The sequence below is a fragment of the Drosophila suzukii genome, chromosome 2R, assembly GCF_043229965.1.
Source record: "Drosophila suzukii chromosome 2R, CBGP_Dsuzu_IsoJpt1.0, whole genome shotgun sequence".
NCBI lineage: Eukaryota > Metazoa > Arthropoda > Insecta > Diptera > Drosophilidae > Drosophila > Drosophila suzukii.
Window position 1 is genome coordinate 300,626 of NC_092081.1, and position 19,870 is coordinate 320,495.

Sequence of the window (19,870 nt, forward strand, 5' to 3'; positions counted from 1 at the left end):
CCTGTAACTATGCATTAAACTAAAAACGGCAAAGAAAGTGCTCCACAGACGTCAGAGCCGGTCGGTTAGATTGCAGTTGTTACTGGGTTCTAGATTTCTCCTACGCCCAATTATGCTGCTGCCATCGAGTGTGCTGTCGTTTCGCAATTGGCCAGCTATTTGGCCCGGCTCATTGCTCAATGCCTGATAATGCTGTTGATATTTAAGATGCCTGCGAGGGACACAACCTCGTGGCTGGATGTCAAAGGTCGCCGACCTTTGCATGGCAGAAGTTGCACAAGTTTTTTGACTTTTGTAATCTTAATTATTAATCATTCCGGGGCGTCATCAGTTAGCAGCGGTTCATCGAGAGCCCATTTGACGCCTGAAGTCACTTCAGCCTATCTACTTGCAGCTCACTCTAATATTACTTGGTCAGCTTGCTCGACTGCAACTCAACACTCTTTCGGCTCAGTTTGTGACCCAATGCTCTTGGCTAAGAGCGAGAAACTTAAGCGCATGCGCAGCCGGCATGGCAAAGCCGCTCGCGATCTCTCTTTTGGGGACTCTCTTCTCTCTGCTTCGACATCTCGACCATTTGTGGCTGTGTCTAGTGTGTGATGGCTCTTTTGTACGACGCGTCTTCTTTTCTTTTGGGCCAACTTCTTGGACTTTCTTGGCAGCATGTTTAAAAGAATTTTGGAAGCGCCAACCTAACATTCAGTTCACTGCGAGCTCTTAAAGCGTCTGGTGCGTTGCGACAAGAGCGAGTGCCAACCAACACAAAAACCCATAAACCAATCCACCGCAGACCCAAGAAAACAAATCAAACTAAAGGACATAGTCCCAGCACAGCATCCCATAATAAAGCAAACATTCAGTGCAAAAGTTGTGCGTGCAATGAGTCTTGATTTGAATGTGGCACGATTTGAATCAACTCGACAGTTATTAAAAAATTAAAAAAAAGAAATATTAAGTACGCATGAATAGAGTGGAAAACCCGCGCGCCGCGTTGCACGGTTCAGAAACAGGATCCGGACCAGGATCGCATTTCAACCTATATTCGTATTAATATTTATATGCAGGGTCGGGAAATTCCTGTCTGTTGTCCTTGTCGAATTGTATATGCATTTGCTGGATTTTTGTTTCGCAAGTTTCCTTTTAACACGTATCAGCGGCGTCACCAGGTAAGCCTTGCATTGAGCCGCGATTAACTTTGCTTAAACTGTCAACTGTGACGGCAGCAGACATCGAGGTGGATGAGGTCCAAAGCTCCTGCTGCTGTTACTACTATTGCATCCACGACCAAGTGACGACAAAGAGGATTTCCAAGTTTTGGATTGCTTATCCCAGTGAGAGTGTTCTGTTTGTGATTGTTATTCCGTGCGTTAATATTAATGCATCGTATAGGAGTGGCCAATTGCAGGCTGGGGAAAGGGGCCGGACAGAATGAAATTAAAACTTGTCTTTAATTAAGGAGTAGGACAGGCCGTGCCGATATGTGGGAAAAGGGAAGGTCGGGTGCATAAGAATTCAACGTCAGCGGTAAGAGCATTGGGCCGGCAGCACTAACATGTGCAGAAGAAACAAGTACCACACACATAAGGAGGATTGGCAGCCACACACATGTAACTGGGAACTCGTTGAAATGGCTCAGCTACATTTGGTCCGGTTTATATGAGGCAAAGTACTTGGCCAAGAGCCGAGAACTCTTTCTCCATCCCCAGAACAAGTACCCGCAATCTAAAGCACAGATGTGAAGCAGAGGAGGCGAGGCGATGTTATTTTGATGAACTACTAAAACCTCGGCATCCCAAAACTAAAACAAACATAAACTAACTTGGTGCCGGCCTGGCCTACGATTGCATTATGGCTGCTACATGCAGCATCATCAGCAACACCAACAACATTTGGAAGCCCAGCAAAACACGACGAACAATGCCGCAATCTGTGCAATATATATGCATCCCATTCCCATTTCCACTCCTCCAGTTCCAGCTCCATCTCCAGCATCTGTTCATTGCGCTTGTGCCTGGTTAGTAGAGACTTAAGCTGACAGCCGTCACCGAGAAAAACGGAAAACAGTTTGAGTTTAAGTTACTTTCTACATAGCACCCGCTCATCCGCTTGTCGGTACTGGGGCCATTGGCTGGCCGAGATTAGTGCAGTTATTGCAGTTGCAAATACAGCTGCCGTTGTTTTCTTTGCGGTTTCTGCTACTGTTGCGGTTAAATAAGTAAAGCAGCGTGACTTCGCTGCTCAGCCTGAGTCTCAAGCTTTTTCTTCGACTTAGGCACTTGACTTTTCCCCGGCTCTGGCTTAGTTTTCAGCTCGGCATCCAAGAGATTGCGTTGCAAGAACACCCAACGGCTGCTGTGACTGAATTTGAAATTATAGACGGGTCTGTTGCCCGCTGCTTTCCAACCCGCTTCCTTTTGGGCCTGGCCCAATTACAGAGCTGCCGCCTGCATCCCGCTGAACCAGAACCGAAGAAGTTTCAATAAATTTTCATTGTCAATTAATATTTCGAAAACTGGAACTCTGGACAAGGCCTGAGACTGCTGTGGTTACATAAGCTTGCACTTAACAAACTCACGGCTAATGAGCACGCCATTGCCATTAAAAGCTGCTGCATTTTAATTAATGAAGTTTATAACGTACCAATTCAGCTGCTGTGGCAGCCTCCGCGCCGCAAACTAATTACATGCAACCCGTCGAGGAAGGGGTAAGCCCAAAAACCCGAATCCCAATCGAAGCGGCCACACATCATCATTGTTTGATGTGGGGCCCGCGTTTGAATATGCGCGATTACCAAATTAGATTTCTGTTTATTATGGCAGTTGCGCTGAAGGAAAAAAAACCGAAACCATAAGAACTGCAACAAAGAAATTAATAGTCCAGACGGCAAAAGTTTGCGCAAGAGATGCTAAACAAATGGATGCAGTAGAAACAAAACTTTAGAGCGAAGTCAAGTTATCGTATCCCATGCCAAGCCAGCCAAAGTTCTTCGGGTTCTTCCGCCTCTAAAGCGGGCTGGTTTTGAAAGGAGGATGCAGCACTTAATAATAATTAAATAATTTTCGCCAATTATAGAGCCAGCACATAGCCATTTTAATGGGTTTGGCTTAGACTTGGCATCTGTATCTGTATCTGCAAGCAGTATCTTTAACCCTATCTCTTCCCCTACCCTGCCTGAGCGTTTGCGTGCGTGCTGAACTACTAAATAAGATTGCTTTTAATTAAGAATGATACAATTTTTGCCACCGTCGACGTTTAGCAGCAAAAGTTATTTCTATCATCTTTCACGCCGCCGTTCTAACTTAAACAAGGAAGAACGCCATAATCGACTACCTCGTCTATCAGATAATCGTTACTCAGCTAAAAGAGCCAAAGGGAGATGGGGATTGTAATGCGCCACCTACCCGCGTTCTTATTATATGGCTATGTGGGCGGCTGAAAGATTTAGCATTCAGCTAACATTTTTTTCTAGCATGAAAATTGTGGGCTTCAGAGTTTTGGGCGGTTTGTGAGCGTTAGAATGGGCGTGCGCTACGTACAAAGCTACGGAATCTAAATCTGAAATTCCAATTCTCTATCTTTGATGGTTTATCGGCGTTAAAGTGGGCGTGGCAAACTTTTTATTGGGTCAATCGATAGGTATTGATGAGAACAATACATTTCAGTTAAAATTTTTTTTCTAGCATTTCAACTGGAACCACAGTTTTGGGCTGTTTGTGGGCGTTAGAGTGGGCGTGGTACTCTGACAAAACAAACTTACATGCCCAATCACAGTATTGCAGCTAGGTGTGTTAATGAATAAAGCAGAGGTGCTTTAAGCATATCTCAATCAGTCTAGCAATCCCTTAACGGGTAGCTAATAGTCGCGGCCAGCGACTACAGCGTTTTCTCTTGTTTTGTAGCTTTAAAGTAGACGAAAACGGCTTGCACCTAATAACAATTAAATAAAGCTAAAAACAGGCTTTTAAATGATAACATTTTCTTACTTATTTCTCACTGCACAACAAAACCCTTCTTAATACTCCTACCCATTTCTCCTCTATCTATATTATTAAGTAACATAATTTAAAGTAATCCGTCTTGACCGACAGTTACAATGACTTGCAGAACAATTCCCCTTGAAAATAAAGCTGGAATTCAGTTTGTTTTTAAAGCATTTCAAAGTTTTTGACGTTGGTTACCGGGTATTTGGGTTTAATTTCAGATTGACTTGAGGTGAAAGTACGCTTGCTCAGAGTACTAAACTGCAATTTGCAAACAATTGACTTATGTGCCTAACGCACACACTCAGTACTTTCTTTCAGAACTTTAAGTGATCTAACGAAAATGGAGAAATCAGGTGAGTGAAGTTTGCTCAGAGAAAATGTATTAATAAGCATTTGTTGCCCTGACAGCGCCACAGTTACCGCTGTGGAATTTTTAATTCAATTTATACATCATATTGGCCTAACACACATCAGCCTCAGTTCATGTGCACTGCCAAGTTCTCTATTTAGGCATCGTCACAATAAGAAGCGGAATTAGGGCCAAACACAAAGGCACGGCCGGCCAGCCTTTGTTTGCTGTCCAATAATAATTTTATTTATGTAGTACAACCGGATTCTCAAATAATTCATGCCATGTGTCTGTTTTCGGACAGCTTAAATCTTTTCGGCACTGAAACGTACGAATGACTTTGAACTTTATGGGAAAATGATGGTTGCCCAAGCGGGGTCCTTTCTTTTTAGCCAGGAAATATTATCTCTTCGAAAATATAAATACAAATCATGAGACATGACCTTTTGTCTTGCCCGAGAGTCAAACTAACGGGCATATCTGCCCGCACAAGAGACGGATTGGGGTCTACGACTTGTAACTTTTTACTTAGGGTTACGGTTATTTGTCCAAGTTATTATATATAATTGAGCGACTTATTCAACTGACGCACTTGTCACAAACTTATAGCCACAAGACGCATTCCATCGTGTCAACAGAGCATCACCAATGTGTCATCAAACGCATTGCCTGAATGCCTCAATTTATGTTGGATCACATTAGGGAAAAAAGCATAGCATATTTTTTCCATTGCGGCATTATTAACAATAACATGTATTACAACAACTATCTGCAAATTGCGTAGTAATTTTGCTCAGAGCTTTGCCATTTCTTTATCGGGGCTTACACAGCCACTTTCACAAAATACAAATTTAATTGAAATTGCCAGGGCCATTGCATTGTGGGGACAAAAAGCGAGAAACACTTAAAAAACAATAGAAGATACAAATTAAAGCATTAATTAGTATTTTATTTGTAACGATGGCCGATAGAGATAGCACATAGCTGACCCGGCATGAATAATTTCCTGGCCAATTGAGCGACCATTTGCACCACCACCTAATGCTGATCAACCAGCGGCAAAATCAGCACTAAAATTCTCTCTCAAGTGGATTCTAACAGTATGCTGCTAATGATGCCGCCACTGTCCATAATTCATTAGAAAAAGTAGGAAATTATGATTTATTGCACTTTGTCCGAAGAATTAAAAATTCATGAAAGCCACGAAGTCTGCCTTCGATGGAAAGTATGCTCCGTTCAAACCAAGCCAGGACCCTGATTTAGAGACGGTGATGTAGGAGGAAATGCGTGCCAAAAAGGCAAAAACTGCGAAGGCAAAAACTGCGTGGCCACTTTCGGCCACTCCACCCACAAGTGTTACAGCATGGCGGCCACAAAACTTTTGGTCTTGGTGCATTAAGTATACGCCTCGATGATGCATTGATTTTGAAAACGAGTCGCTGAAAACGAATGCTCTATTTCTGGCAATCACAAGGAACATAAGGTTAAGGTCATCATCGCAATTACACGCTTGAGCAATGTGCGTGTTTTTTACACGCCTAATAATAGGTCTTGGCTTCTGAGACCCCCTCAATTTGGACAAACCAACAATCAGATGGACAAATGCAACTGCGCGGCATTAACCAAGCTTCAGATAAGCTCGTGCTTAGCTCACAAAGCCAATGATGCGTAAGCTGAGCACCGGCCTAGCAAATAACTTTGACCGGAATACCAGAGACCAATAATATATACTTAGCATATACTTAGCACAATAACCAGTTTTATCTCTTTATCTTTTTGCTCTGTGGCGGCTAGAATTCGTTCGAGACTTTACAAAAGAAATGTAGGGAAAAGAGAGCAGCCAGACGGAAATGGGTCAAAAAGTTTCCCACTGATTTAGTCTTGTCTCAATTAACACATCCGTGGAGATCGGCCATATTCGCACATGTCATCGTAGATTTTTACAGCCGTGAGTCGGATTTGAGACTTAGTTGCTTGTAACGGCTTCTAAGAAGCTATCAAGAATGCAACTAGAAACGAGCACACATTAAATGGCAGAGAAAAGCTCAGCTTAGACGGAAACTTAATCGTCATCAGCGATGAATGGCAGTCGTAGCAGCGCAAGTGCAGACGAAATGGGTATAATAAGCCATAATAACAAAATTACTCAATTTAGTATGCTAAAATTCGGTCAAAGTGTCAGTAGGTTCTACAGAACGCCATCATCAGCGGCGCACAGCAACCGATGACGGTTTTGCTCTCACTTTGGCCAAAGCCCCTTCGCTGCCGAACATGATATTGCGTTTTTTTGATATTAACTTATTTTCACCTGAGCGATGTCACATCGTGTTCTCTTTATCTTAGCTTGATGATGCTCTTAGCGGACCAAAAAGCATTTAAGTTTTATGTATATAAATACAGGCCGTGCGTGACAATAGTACCAACCCACTCGTGAACTTTTTTCTAGCCCGGCAACTTTCATTTTTGCCGCTGTAGAATTTAAATTTACAATGGACACAATAAAAAGTGTACCGAACGCATCAATAGGTTATTGTGTGTGTGGTTGTCTTTTTATAGCGCCTTGTTTGCTTACCCATTCATCAAGCATTCTTCAAACTTGAGAGAGTGTGCACTCGAGGCCTCAAGTGCTGCAAATACGCACAGCTTGGGGACTGCATAAAGTCCACGTGTGCTTTATCAAAATTAAAGGACAAGAATGCAATGTACAATGCATCTAAAGGAAATTGAGAGCATTCTACCTGAGGCACATGTGCACACTCGTAAAAAATAACCAGACAGAGAATGAAGTACAGATACAGATGCAGAACCAGCTTCAGGAGTGGAACGGCGATTCGATATGATATTGGGTATTATTATTAAATTGAAAGCTTCCCATTAAGGTGACCTACATTCAAATTTATCTCCAAAATACCTTGGTGGCTGGGATTGTTGTTTTGGCTTACTTTCGGTTATGCTTATTGGCTCTCTTGGCCAACGGCAACTTCTGTTGACCGGGAAAGACTGTGTCCAAAAAGCAACAGTAAGAGCAAGGCAGCAGCGGCTGGTTCTGTTTTAATGTGCTCCTCTCGCGACTTTCAATCTCTTCCATTTCAGGTCATTTTAGTGCGTTTCTTTCTTTGTCGGTTGAACTTTAGCGGAATTTATAATACCAAAGAGATATTCTGCTACTCAAGTTAAGTACTAACAAGAGAGAACGCTGTAGCTGGAATCCACCATATTAATAGACCATTTTTAAAAAGAAAGAAAAACCAAAGGCATTTGGCAGCCCAGCCAATCAATAGGTTTGGTGGTGGCACAGTCATGTTCTGGGGATGCCTTTCCTATTATGGATTCGGAGACCTCGTACCGATAAAAGGAACTTTAAACCAGAACGGATACGTTCGAATCCTTAATGACCATGCTTTTATGTCAGGAAATAGACTTTTTCCTACTTATGAATGGATTCTTCAGCAGGACAATGCTCCACGCCACAAGGGTAGGATACCGACCAAATTTTTGAGCGGCCTTAATCAGGCGGTTCTTCCTTGGCCCCCACAAAGCCCAGTCCTAAATATCATCGAAAACGTTTGGGCTTTTATAAAAAGTCAAAGAACCATTGATAAAAATAGAAAACGCGACGGAGTCATCGCTGAAATTGACGAAATTTGATCAAAATTGACCCTTGAATTTGCCCAAACTTTGGTAAGGTCAATACCTAATAGACTACAAGCTGTCATTGATGCCAAAGGTGGTGTAACTAAATATTAATTATGTATTTTTATAAAATTAAAAAAAAACTTTTGTTAAAATTAGATATTAAGCTGAAATAAATTAAACTAAGTTTTGTGAATTATTATTCGGTCTCTGTTGTACACGGACGCGTTTTATATTTGCTCCTACATTTATTCGCCTAGTGTCTAAATTACCGATCTGATATATTCCCAAAGTTTCATTTTCAACTCGGTTGAGGCCGCCGTTTGCATGCAATTTAGTTATTTGTGTTAAAACCATTATCTGTATTATTATATTGGATAATAGTTAAAGACGCGGGTGCTTTGTGCATTGTTGTTGTTTCTTATTTACATTGTTGTTTTGGCGCTCTCTCACACCGTTCGCTCTGCTACATTCTCCCAACTTCAGTCACCGGCTCTCATTTTCGAGTTAACGGGTCTTTGCTGAATTGGTCTTACCGCTCTCTTTTCTTATCTTTCCTCTGCGTTTTGAAAAGCCACACAGCTGTTGCCACTCATCTAAAGCTTCCTACTTTTTCTACTTTTTCTACATTATACATTTAACTGACCTCAACTTGTAAACAAAATCTGCCTGCTGTGTTGTTGGTTGTCAATTTGTTGGTAAAATCACTTCTCGGCAGCCAATTGTTAGTTGCTGGTTATGTGAGAACATTGCGCACGCAAAATGTGCAGACTTTGGGCATAGTGCTGCCCAAATTGCTGATCGCACTAGATCTAATGCTAACCTGGACTGGACGTGCCCTACATGCCTACATATCAAAATCGATATAAGAGCATTTTTGAGGCAAACGGAGCTGGAGTTCCAGGCATTACGTGCTGGATTTACGGACTTAGTAAGTCGATTTAATGTTTGCGACTCCAACTTTAAAGGTTGGATTCTTCTAAGTCAATCTTCATTAAATATATATCGTAGTCCTACACTGACTAATGTCTCTTTACACGTTCCAGATCTCTCGACCAACCTCTCTCCTTCCAGCCCCACTGCAGGCTATGTGTCGTGCGACGAGGATGATCCCAATGGGATCGAGTCATCAACGAATGACGCCACGGGGCAATCGCTGCCAGATTCGGGGACTGTAGTTTCGCCTGAGTCATTAAGGCCTACTAACCGTTCACCGGCTGTTGCCACTTCCGGGGCTCTGCCTATAAAAAATACCCTTGCACCTCCTCCTGTCCCACTTACTAGCATGGAAAAACACGCATAGCCCTGCTCTCTCTTCTCCGGTACCACTCACTGTCATGGTACCTAGGAAATCTATTTTTGTGTCTAGGTTGAATGCAGCAATAATAGTAAATGACGTTATGCATCATATTGTCACAAACCTCTCCCTTCCCAATCAAAATGGTATTGACATCACCAAATTTAATTTTAAACAGATAAGAGATTACTCTTCATTTAAAATACTTGTTCCGGATGGGCTTTTCTCTAAACTTCTTTGCCCCAATTTTTGGCCTGCTGATATAATTGTCCACGAGTATATAAAAAACAAGGAAGAACGCTATAGTCGAGTACCTCGACTATCAGATACCCGATACTCAGCTAAATAGAGATATGCAAGTAGCAAAGCGAGATTAAAATGCGCCACCTACCGGCGGTATACAGATGTAAGCGTTTTGGGCGTTAGAGTGGGCGTGGCAAATTTTTTTTTGGACCAATCGATAGGTATTGACGAGACCAATACATTTCAGTTAAAATTTTTTTTTCAGCATAAAAATTGTGGGCATCACAGGTTTGTGGGCGTTAGAGTGGGCGTGGCATATTCGCGTGACAAACTTGCGCTGCGTATAAGGCTACGGAATCTAAATCTGAAGTCCCAATTCTCTATCTTTGATAGTTTCCGAGATATCCACGTTCATATTTACGATTTTTTGAAGTTTGTGGGCGGTTTATGGGCGTTAGGGTGGGCGTGGCAAACTTTTTTTGGGTCAATCGATAGGTATTGATAGGAACATTACATTTCAGTTAAAATTTTTATTCTAGCATCAAAACTGTAGGAGCCACAGTTTTGGGCGGATTGTGGGCGTTAGAGTGGGCGTGGCACTGTACTGAAACAAACTTGCGCTGCGTAAGAAGCTCAGGAATCTGCACGCCAAATCTCAATAGCCTAGCTCCCATAGTTTCCGAGATCTCAGCGTTCATCCGGACAGACAGACGGACAGACGGACAGACGGACATGGCTAGATCGACTCGGCTAGTGATCCTGATCAAGAATATGTATACTTTGTGGGGTCGGAAACGCTTCCTTCTGCCTGTTACATACTTTCCGACGAATCTAGTATACCCTTTTACTCTACGAGTAACGGGTATAAAAATAGCTCCCTTTCCATGACTTCTTTGTCGGCGCCCAGCTCTGATATAAATTCAAAAAACTAAATTTCCTAATTCACTATCAGAATGTTCGGGGGCTTCTTAGTAAACTCTCTACGCTTTATATAAATAGTTCAATTTTGATGCCAATGTTATTGTACTCACTGAGACCTGGCTTTACCCATCCGTACACGATAGTGAGATTTTGTCTAATAACTTTTTTGTTTATCGGAAGGATCGTCAGACCCGTCGAGGTGGAGGCGTTCTATTGGAGTCAAATCCAAATTAACTTCTGAGTTTGTTGATATTTCTGAATCATCAGGTATTGAATTTATTTCCGTAAAATTATCTTTCCCAAAAAGAAACATTTTTTTAACCTGCTCGTATATATCTCCTGGCTCTGAATTTAACGTATATCTACTGCACCTGTCCGCTATACATTCTATCTCCTTGTTGCTTACTGAAACTGACCAACTTATTGTGCTTGGTGACTTTAATCTTCCCAATATCTCTTGGTTGGAGAGTAAGGAGTCATTGGCAATGATTCCTAGGATGCAAAATGATTTTATTGATGGTCTTGTTGAACTATCTTTGCAGCAAGTTAACAGGATTCCCAATCATATTGGTCGTCTTCTTGACTTAATCTTTGTTTTTGATAGTAGCGATGCTGAAGTCAGTCGTATTTCGATACTATCTTTACCTGAAGATTGTTGTCATCCTACCCTTCAGCTCTGTATTAATGGATTTTTTAATAATTTAACAGGACTGATTACGGCAGACTAGTGGAATCTTTATCGACAGTAAGCTGGTCCTTTCTAGTTGACCCTCCTGTTGATGATGCAGTTAGACACTTTTATGAGATCCTTTACCGTCTATTTGAAGAACATGTCCCTCTTTCCTCCATGAAGAATTCTTACAGCTCTCCATGGTTTACCCGTCAACTATCTTATCTGAAGAATAAAAAAACAAGACTATTTAAACGGTTCAAAATATCCGGCTTACAGACAGACTTCACCAAATATAGCTCAGCTAAGGTGGAATTTGTCCAGTACAATACTGATTGTTACAAAAATTACCTGTCTCGTTGTAAGCGGGATTTCAAAAGTAATCCTAAGCTGTTCTTCTCTTTCGTCAATTCTAAACGAAAATCTAGCTGCTTCCCTCCCTCTCTCTTTCTCAATAATAAGGTAGCATCTGATGATAATGATATTTGCAACTTGTTCGCAGACTTTTTTCAATCCACTTATACGAAATGCAATAATGTCATTATCAAAGATTATCCATACCCGCTACCTCATTTGAACTCTATCTTCAAACCAGTGATTGATGTATCTGATGTTCTTCAGAGTCTTAATACTCTCAAGCTCTTATTTTCACCGGGTCCTGATAGAATACCAAGTTGTATACTTAGGAATTGTTCATCTTATCTTGCTCTTCCCTTAACATTGATATTTAATCTGTCCCTAAGTCAATGTAGATTTCCATCCATATGGAAGGAATCCTTTATTATACCATTGTTTAAAAAAGGGAACAAGTCCGATATCTCAAACTATCGCGGTATTGCTAAACTCAGTTCTATTCCTAAACTTTTTGAAAAAATTATTACCTGTCAGTTCCAGCATCATTGCAGGTCTATTATTTCACCTTGTCAGCATGGCTTCACTAGATGTCGCTCTTCTTCTACAAACCTACTTGAATTTACGTCTTTAATTACTAGAGGTTTTCTGACACATCATCAAACTGATGTGATTTATACCGACTTTTCTAAAGCTTTTGATTCAGTGAACCATAGGATTCTTATTTATAAATTGTCCCTTTTAGGTTTTCCACCCAACCTACTAGAGTGGATACTTTCCTACCTTTCTAATAGAACTCAAATGGTCTGTTTTAATAATAAAATTTCCAAAATAATTAATGTTACTTCTGGAGTGCCACCTGGGACCTTTACTTTTTGGCTTAATGATTAATGATCTACCTTATGTCATAAAATCGTCAACTGTTTTAATGTATGCAGATGATGTCAAGCTATGATTGTCCATGTGTTTACCTAATTCATATAATGACCTTCAATTAGATCTTGATTGTTTGTATACGTCGTGCATGATTAACATGTTGAATTTGAACTATTCTAAATGTAACTTTATAACCTTTTATCGTAGTAATCCATCTCTGTACTCTTATTCTATCGGAAATAACGCCCTCGAACGTATTTTTTCTGTTCAGGATCTTGGCTTTCTATTTGATCATAAACTTAGTTTTAAAGACCATATATCTACTATAACTGACAAAGCCAGAAGTCTCCTGGCGTTTATGAAGCGCTGGTCAAGGGAGTTTGATGATCCATACACAACAAAGCTTTTGTATGTTTCTCTTGTTCGTCCGTCAATGGAATATTGCTCGTGTATATGGTCACCACAAATTAGCTGTTACCAAAATATGTTAGAGTCCGTTCATAAACAATTCCGTTTATTTGCTTTGAGAGGTTTAAGCTGGGACACAGGAAGTCGATTGCCCTCTTATCATGCGAGGTTGCGCCTGCTGGACTTACCAACCCTGAACCATCGTAGAAAGTGTCATGGAGTTATGTTTTTGCATAAATTAATTAATGGTGATGTTGACCCTCCCGTCCTTCTTAGTTCTCTCAACTGGAATGTACCCTGTAGAAGAGTTCGTCGTTTTCGTCCGTTGTCCCCGCCAATTTGTAGATCCAATTATGCCCTTCATGATCCTTTTCGCGTTCTTTGTGACGACTATAAGGCACTGTGTCACGTCTTACTGTTTGATAGCCCTAATGCAACTAATTATGATAAACTTATGTATTTTCTATCTTCCAATAATTTGTAAATTTCTATGTTACTAGCCATTCTATGTGAGCATGTATTTTAGACTGTCTATTGTTATGTCGTCTTTTTCCATGTCCGCGATTTCGTTTACTTGCCCAAATCATTGCTTGGTGTCGTAAGGGCCACTTGTTTGTACTGACCATAGTGCAAAAGAAGTTGGGATGTGCAAATAATTGTGTGTTGTGAAAATAATTTTGACTAGGGTTGTATTTGCTTTTATCAAAAGTCTACTTGGATGTTGCTAATTCCTCGAAATAGGTTCGTAATGGACCCAAAATATATTGCAAATAAATACTTTAAGCATATTTAAAAGGAATTTTAATATTAAGTTTTTTAATAGAAGCAAAAAAGTAAAATAAAAACTGGTTAATATTAATATTAAAACATCAATCTTATATGAAAGAATATCAGTTTGATATGAAACAAGAAAGGAAGTTAACTACCCATGCAGTTATATTTATTAATTTTAAAAATACAAAAAATTATATACCCAATAGTATAAGATAATATGTTAAAAGAACACCGAAGCTATAATTTGTTTCATATTATTTTCCCACCAGTTTTTCGATCATTCCTATGGCAGCTTTATGATATAGTCGTCCGATTTTAATAAAGTTTAATTCGAAATTCAAAATTAACTAAAAAATTTTATTTCCAAGCCTAGGAGGTTGTATGTTTAAAAACACCAAAGGTTTAATTTTTTAACATTTTTTTTCCGATTATTCCTATGGGAGCTATAAGACATAGTTATCCGATCCAGCTGGTTCCGACTTATGTACTACCTGCGAAAGTTGTTAGACTTTTGGGAAAGTTTCAGCCCGATAACTTTAAAACTGAGAGACTAGTTTGCGTAGAAATGGACGGACAGACGGACATGACTAGATCAACTCGTCTAGTCATGCTGATCAAGAATATATATACTTTATGGGGTCCGAAACGTCTTCTTCACTGCATTGCAAACTTCTGACTGAAATGATTATACCCTCTGCAAGGGTATGAAAATACCTGTTTGTTAAGAAAAAATATCAGTTTGATATGAACACATATTAGATTGATATAAAAGCATATCAGTTTAATACTGGAAAATACCATTATATATTTATTTATTTTATTAATATCCCAGCGCTACAAGTGCACACTTATAAATATTGCGCTAGTCACTTTAAGCTGATATTTATACCCGTTACTCGTAGAGTAAAAGGGTATACTAGATTCGTCGGAAAGTATGTAACAGGCAGAAGGAAGCGTTTCCGACCCCACAAAGTATACATATTCTTGATCAGGATCACTAGCCGAGTCGATCTAGCCATGTCCGTCTGTCCGTCTGTCCGTCTGTCCGTCTGTCCGGATGAACGCTGAGATCTCGGAAACTATGGGAGCTAGGCTATTGAGATTTGGCGTGCAGATTCCTGAGCTTCCTACGCAGCGCAAGTTTGTTTCAGTAGACTGCCACGCCCACTCTAACGCCCACAGACCGCCCAAAACTGTGGCAGTTTTGATGCTAGATAGAAAATTTTAACTGAAATGTATTGTCTTCATCAATACCTACACCCAGAAAAAAAAGAACGAAAAAAATCAAGAACATTTTTCATGAAATGCGAACAGTCCGTTCTCCATTTTTAGTTCTCACATTTCGAACGTTTGTTCACGAAAATCGAACGGTGTTGGTAACAATCTCTACTGACGAACAACTTGGTTCCAAATTTCGAAAAATGTTCTCAGATATCGAACGCCGTTCATGAAAAAGTTGCGATAGACGCGTTAAAGTCTATCGAAATCGATAATTTTTCGCCACATGGTTGATGTTTGTTTATTGCAACAATATGTCGGTCTAGTGTCCCGATTTTCCGATATCGAAAAATTCGCTCGGTGGTCCAGCTGCTAGAGCGTCCGCCTTCGACACATGGTATCACAGGTTCGAGTCCGCGAGAAGACGGTTGTGAATTGTAAGTTTTATTAAAATATTATTTCTAATGTTTATATGTATGTACTTCTATTAATAATAAATTCTTTGTCTTCAGCAAAATAACCAAAATACATTGAATTCTAGCACTAACAAAACATAAGTGGGAAATTAAATAAATCTCTAGCAGGCGTTCAGAAAGTCTAGCATGTACACAAACCTCGTTTTTTTTATATTTTTATGTTCTCAAGTTAACCCCGAAATGTTCTTAAACTGACACCATTCGTTCGGAACCCAACTCTAAAGTTTCGGTCACATTTTACGAACGAACGTTCATGAACTGTCAACAAACGGGCTAACGCACTTTTTGACAACGTTTGGTCTTGATTTTTGAACGTTTCGAACGGATTTTTTTCTGGGTGTATCGATTGACCCAAAAAAAAGTTTGCCTCGCCCACTTTAACGCCCACAAACCGCAAAACCCTGTGACGCCCACAATTTTCATGCTAGATAACAAATTTTAACTGAAATGTATTGGTCTCGTCAATACCTATCGATTGATCCAAAAAAAAATTTGCCACGCCCACTCTAACGCCCATAACACTTAAATCTGTCTACCGCCGGTAGGTGGCGCATTTTAATCTCGCTTTGCTGCTTGCATATCTCCATTTCCCTTTGGTCCCTTTAGCTGAGTAACGGGTATCTTATAGTCGAGGTACTCGACTATAGCGTTCTTCCTTGTTTTTAATTAGTTTTGAATTTCGAACTAAGTTTTATCAAAATCGGACGACTACATCATATAGCTGCTATAGGAATGATCGGAAAATTGGTGGGAAAATAATATGAAACAAATTATAGCTTCGGTGTTTATACCCGATACTCGTAGAGTAAAAGGGTATACTAGATTCGTCGGAAAGTATTTAACAGACAGAGGGAAGCGTTTCCGACCCCATAAAATATATATGTTCTTGATCAGGATCACAAGCCGAGTCGATCTAGCCATGTCCGTCTGTCCGGATGAACGCTGATATCTCGGAGCTAGGCTATTAAGATTTGGAGTGCAGATTCCTGAGCTTCTTACGGAGTGCAAGTTTGTTTCAGCAGAGTACCACGCCCACTCTAACACCCACAAACCGACCAAAACTGTGGTTCCTACAGTACATTTATTTATTTATTTAACAAATTAAGCTTATCATACAATGTTAAACTTAATACTAAATTTCCGAGCACTGGCTGCGGAGTGCTTCGACAGCCTACAGTACAATACTACAGTACAATACTACAATAAAAATTTTAACTGAAATGTATTGGTCTCGTCAATACCTATCGATTGATCCAAAAAAAATTTGCCACGCCCACTCTAACGCCCATAACGCTTAAATCTGTCTACCGCCGGTAGGTGGCGCATTTCAATCTCGCTTTCTGCTTGCATATCTCCATTTCCCTTTGGTCCCATTATCTGAGTAACCGGTATCTGATAGTCGAGGTACTCGACTATAGCGTTCTGCCTTGTTTTTAATTATTTTTTTTGTAATTGATTTTTTTAGACATGTCCGGCTGTCTTAAAGCTATCGGGCTGAACCTTTCCCAAAAGTCTTCTTTCTTATGCAGGTAGTATATAAGTTGGAGCCAGCCTGATCGGACAACTACATCTTATAGCCCCAATTGGAATAATCGAAAATTTTTTTTTTAATATATCTTAAAAGGGTATACTAGATTCGTCGGAAAGTATGTAACAGGCAGAAGGAAGCGTTTCCGACCCCATAAAGTATATATATTCCTGATCAGGATCACTAGCCGAGTCGATCTAGCCATGTCCGTCTGTCCGTATGAACGCTGAGATCTCGGAAACTATACAAGCTACAATACTGGGATTAGGCATGCAGATTCCTGGGATTCCTGCGCAGCGCAAGTTTGTTTCAGCAGAGTGATACGCCCACTCTAACGGCTACAATTCGCCCAAAACTGTGGCTCCTACAGTTTTGACGCTAGAATAAAAATTTTAACTGAAATGTATTGTTCTCGTCAATACCTCTCGATAGACCCAAAAAAAAGTTTGCCACGCGCACTCTAACGCCCACAAACCGCCCAAGCCTGTGGCGCCCACAATTTTCATGCTAGATAAAAAATTTTAGCTGAAATGTATTGGTCTCGTCAATACCTATCCCATACCCATAAGGCTTAAATCAGTCTACCGCCGGTAGGGGTCGCATTTCAATCTCGCTTTGCTGCTTGCATATCTCCATTTCCCTTTGGTCCCATTATCTGAGTAACCGGTATCTGATAGTCGAGGTACTCGACTACAGCGTTCTTCCTTGTTATACCCGTTACTCGTAGAGTAAAAGGGTATACTAGATTCGTCGGAAAGTATGTAACAGGCAGAAGGAAGCGTTTCCGACCCCATAAAGTATATATATTCTTGATCAGGATCACTAGCCGAGTCGATCTAGCCATGTCCGTCTGTCCGTCTGTCCGTCTGTCCGTCTGTCCGTCTGTCCGTCTGACCGTCTGTCCGTCTGTCCGTCTGTCCGGATGAACGCTGAGATCTCGGAAACTATGAGAGCTAGGCTATTGAGATTTGGCGTGCAGATTCCTGAGCTTCTTACGCAGCGCAAGTTTGTTTCAGTAGACTGCCACGCCCACTCTAACGCCCACAAACCGCCCAAAACTGTGGCTCCCACAGTTTTGATGCTAGTTAGAAAATTTTAACTGAAATGTATTGTTCTCATCAATACCTATCGATTGACCTAAAAAAAATTTGCCACGCCCACTTTAACGCCCACAAACCGCGAAAACCTGTGACGCCCACAATTTTCATGCTAGATAAAAAATTTAAGCTGAAATGTATTGTTCTCATCAATACCTATCGATTGACCCAAAAAAAAGTTTGCCACGCCGACTTTAACGCCGTCAAACCGCGAAAACTTGTGACGCCCACAATTTGGATGCTAGATGAAAAATTTTAACTGAAATGTATTGGTGTCGATTGATCCAAAAATAAATTTGCCACGCCCACTCTAACGCTCATAACGCTTAAATCTGTCTACCGCCGGTAGGTGGCGCATTTTAATTTCGCTTTGCTGCTTGCATATCTCCATTTCCCTTTGAGTAACGGGTATCTGATAGTCGAGGTACTCGACTATAGCGTACTTCCTTGTTTTTATATTATTTTTTTTGTAATTGATTTTTTTTAGCTATGTCCGTCTGTCTTAAAGCTATCGTGCTGAAACTTTCCCAAAAGTCTTCTTTCTTATGCAGGTAGTATATAAGTCGGAAGCAGCCTGATCGGACAACTACATCTTATAGCTCCAATAGGAATAATAGAAAAAAAATTTTTTTTAAATATCTTAAAAGGGTATACTAGATTCGTCGGAAAGTATGTAACAGGCAGAAGGAAACGTTTCCGACCCCATAAAGTATACATATTCTTGATCAGGATCACTAGCCGAGTCGATCTAGCCATGTCCGTCTGTCCGTCTGTCCGTATTAACGATGAGATCTCCGAAACTATACAAACTACAATACTGGGATTAGGCATGCAGATTCCTGAGATTCCTGCGCAGCGCAAGTTTGTTTCAGCAGGGTGCCACGCCCACTCTAACGCCTACAAACCGACCAAAACTGTGGCTCCTACAGTTTTGATGCTAGAATAAAAATTTTAACTGAAATGTATTTTTCTCGTCAATACCTATCGATTGACCCAAAAGAAAGTTTGCCACGCTCACTCTTACGTCCATAACGCTTAAATCTGTCTTCCGCCGGTAGGTGGCGCATTTCAATCTCGCTTTCTGCTTGCATATCTCCATTTCCCTTTGGTCCCTTTAGCTGAGTAACGGGTATCTGATAGTCGAGGTTCTCGACTATAGCGTTCTTCCTTGTTTAACATATAACCTCCTAAGCTTGGAAATAACATTTTTATACCCGTTACTCGTAGAGTAAAAGGGTATACTAGATTCGTCGGAAAGTATGTAACAGGCAGATGGAAGCGTTTCCGACCCCATAAAGTATATATATTCTTGATCAGGATCACTAGCCGAGTCGATCTAGCCATGTCCGTCTGTCCGGATGAACGCTGAGATCTAGGAGCTAGGCTATTGAGATTTGGCGTGCAGATTCCTGAGCTTCTTACGCAGCGCAGGTTTGTTTCAGCAGAGTGCCACGCCCACTCTAACACCCACAAACCTCCCAAAACTGTGGCTCCTACAGTTTTGATGCTAGAATAAAAATTTTAACTGAAATGTATTGTTCTCATCAATACTTATCTATTGTCCCAAAAAAAAGTTTGTTTCACCAGAGTGCCAGGCCCACTCTAACGCCTACAAACCGACCAAAACTGTGGCTCCTACAGTTTTGATGCAAGAATAAAAATTTTAACTGAAATGTTTTGTCCTCATCAATACCTATCGATTGACCCAAAAAAAAGTTTGCCACGCCCGCTCTAACGCCCACAAACCTCCAAAACCTGTGACGCCCACAATTTTCATGCTAGATAAAAAATTTTACCTATCGATTAATCCAAAAAAAATTTGCCACGCCCACTCTAACGCCCATAACGCTTAAATCAGTCTACCGCCGGTAGGTGTCGCATTTCAATCTCGCTTTGCTGCTTGCAAATTTTAACTGAAATGAATTGTCCTCATCAATACCTATCGATTGACCCAAAAAAAAGTTTGCCACGCCCGCTCTAACGCCCACAAACCTCTAAAACCTGTGACGCCAAGAGTTTTCATGCTAGATAAAAAATTTTGAAAAA

At 40.6% G+C, this 19,870-nt stretch overlaps 1 protein-coding gene across 1 annotated transcript in view; it reads left to right on the forward strand.

The window, feature by feature from the left end:
* Positions 1-691: 691 nt before the first annotated feature.
* Positions 692-19,870, forward strand: part of LOC108005676 (mucin-2) — a 57,862-nt gene continuing 38,683 nt past the window's right edge. Inside the window, exon 1 of the mRNA XM_036812972.3 lies at positions 692-1,166. The gene's annotated coding sequence lies outside the window, so the exon portion shown is untranslated. The remainder of the gene's footprint in view (positions 1,167-19,870) is intronic.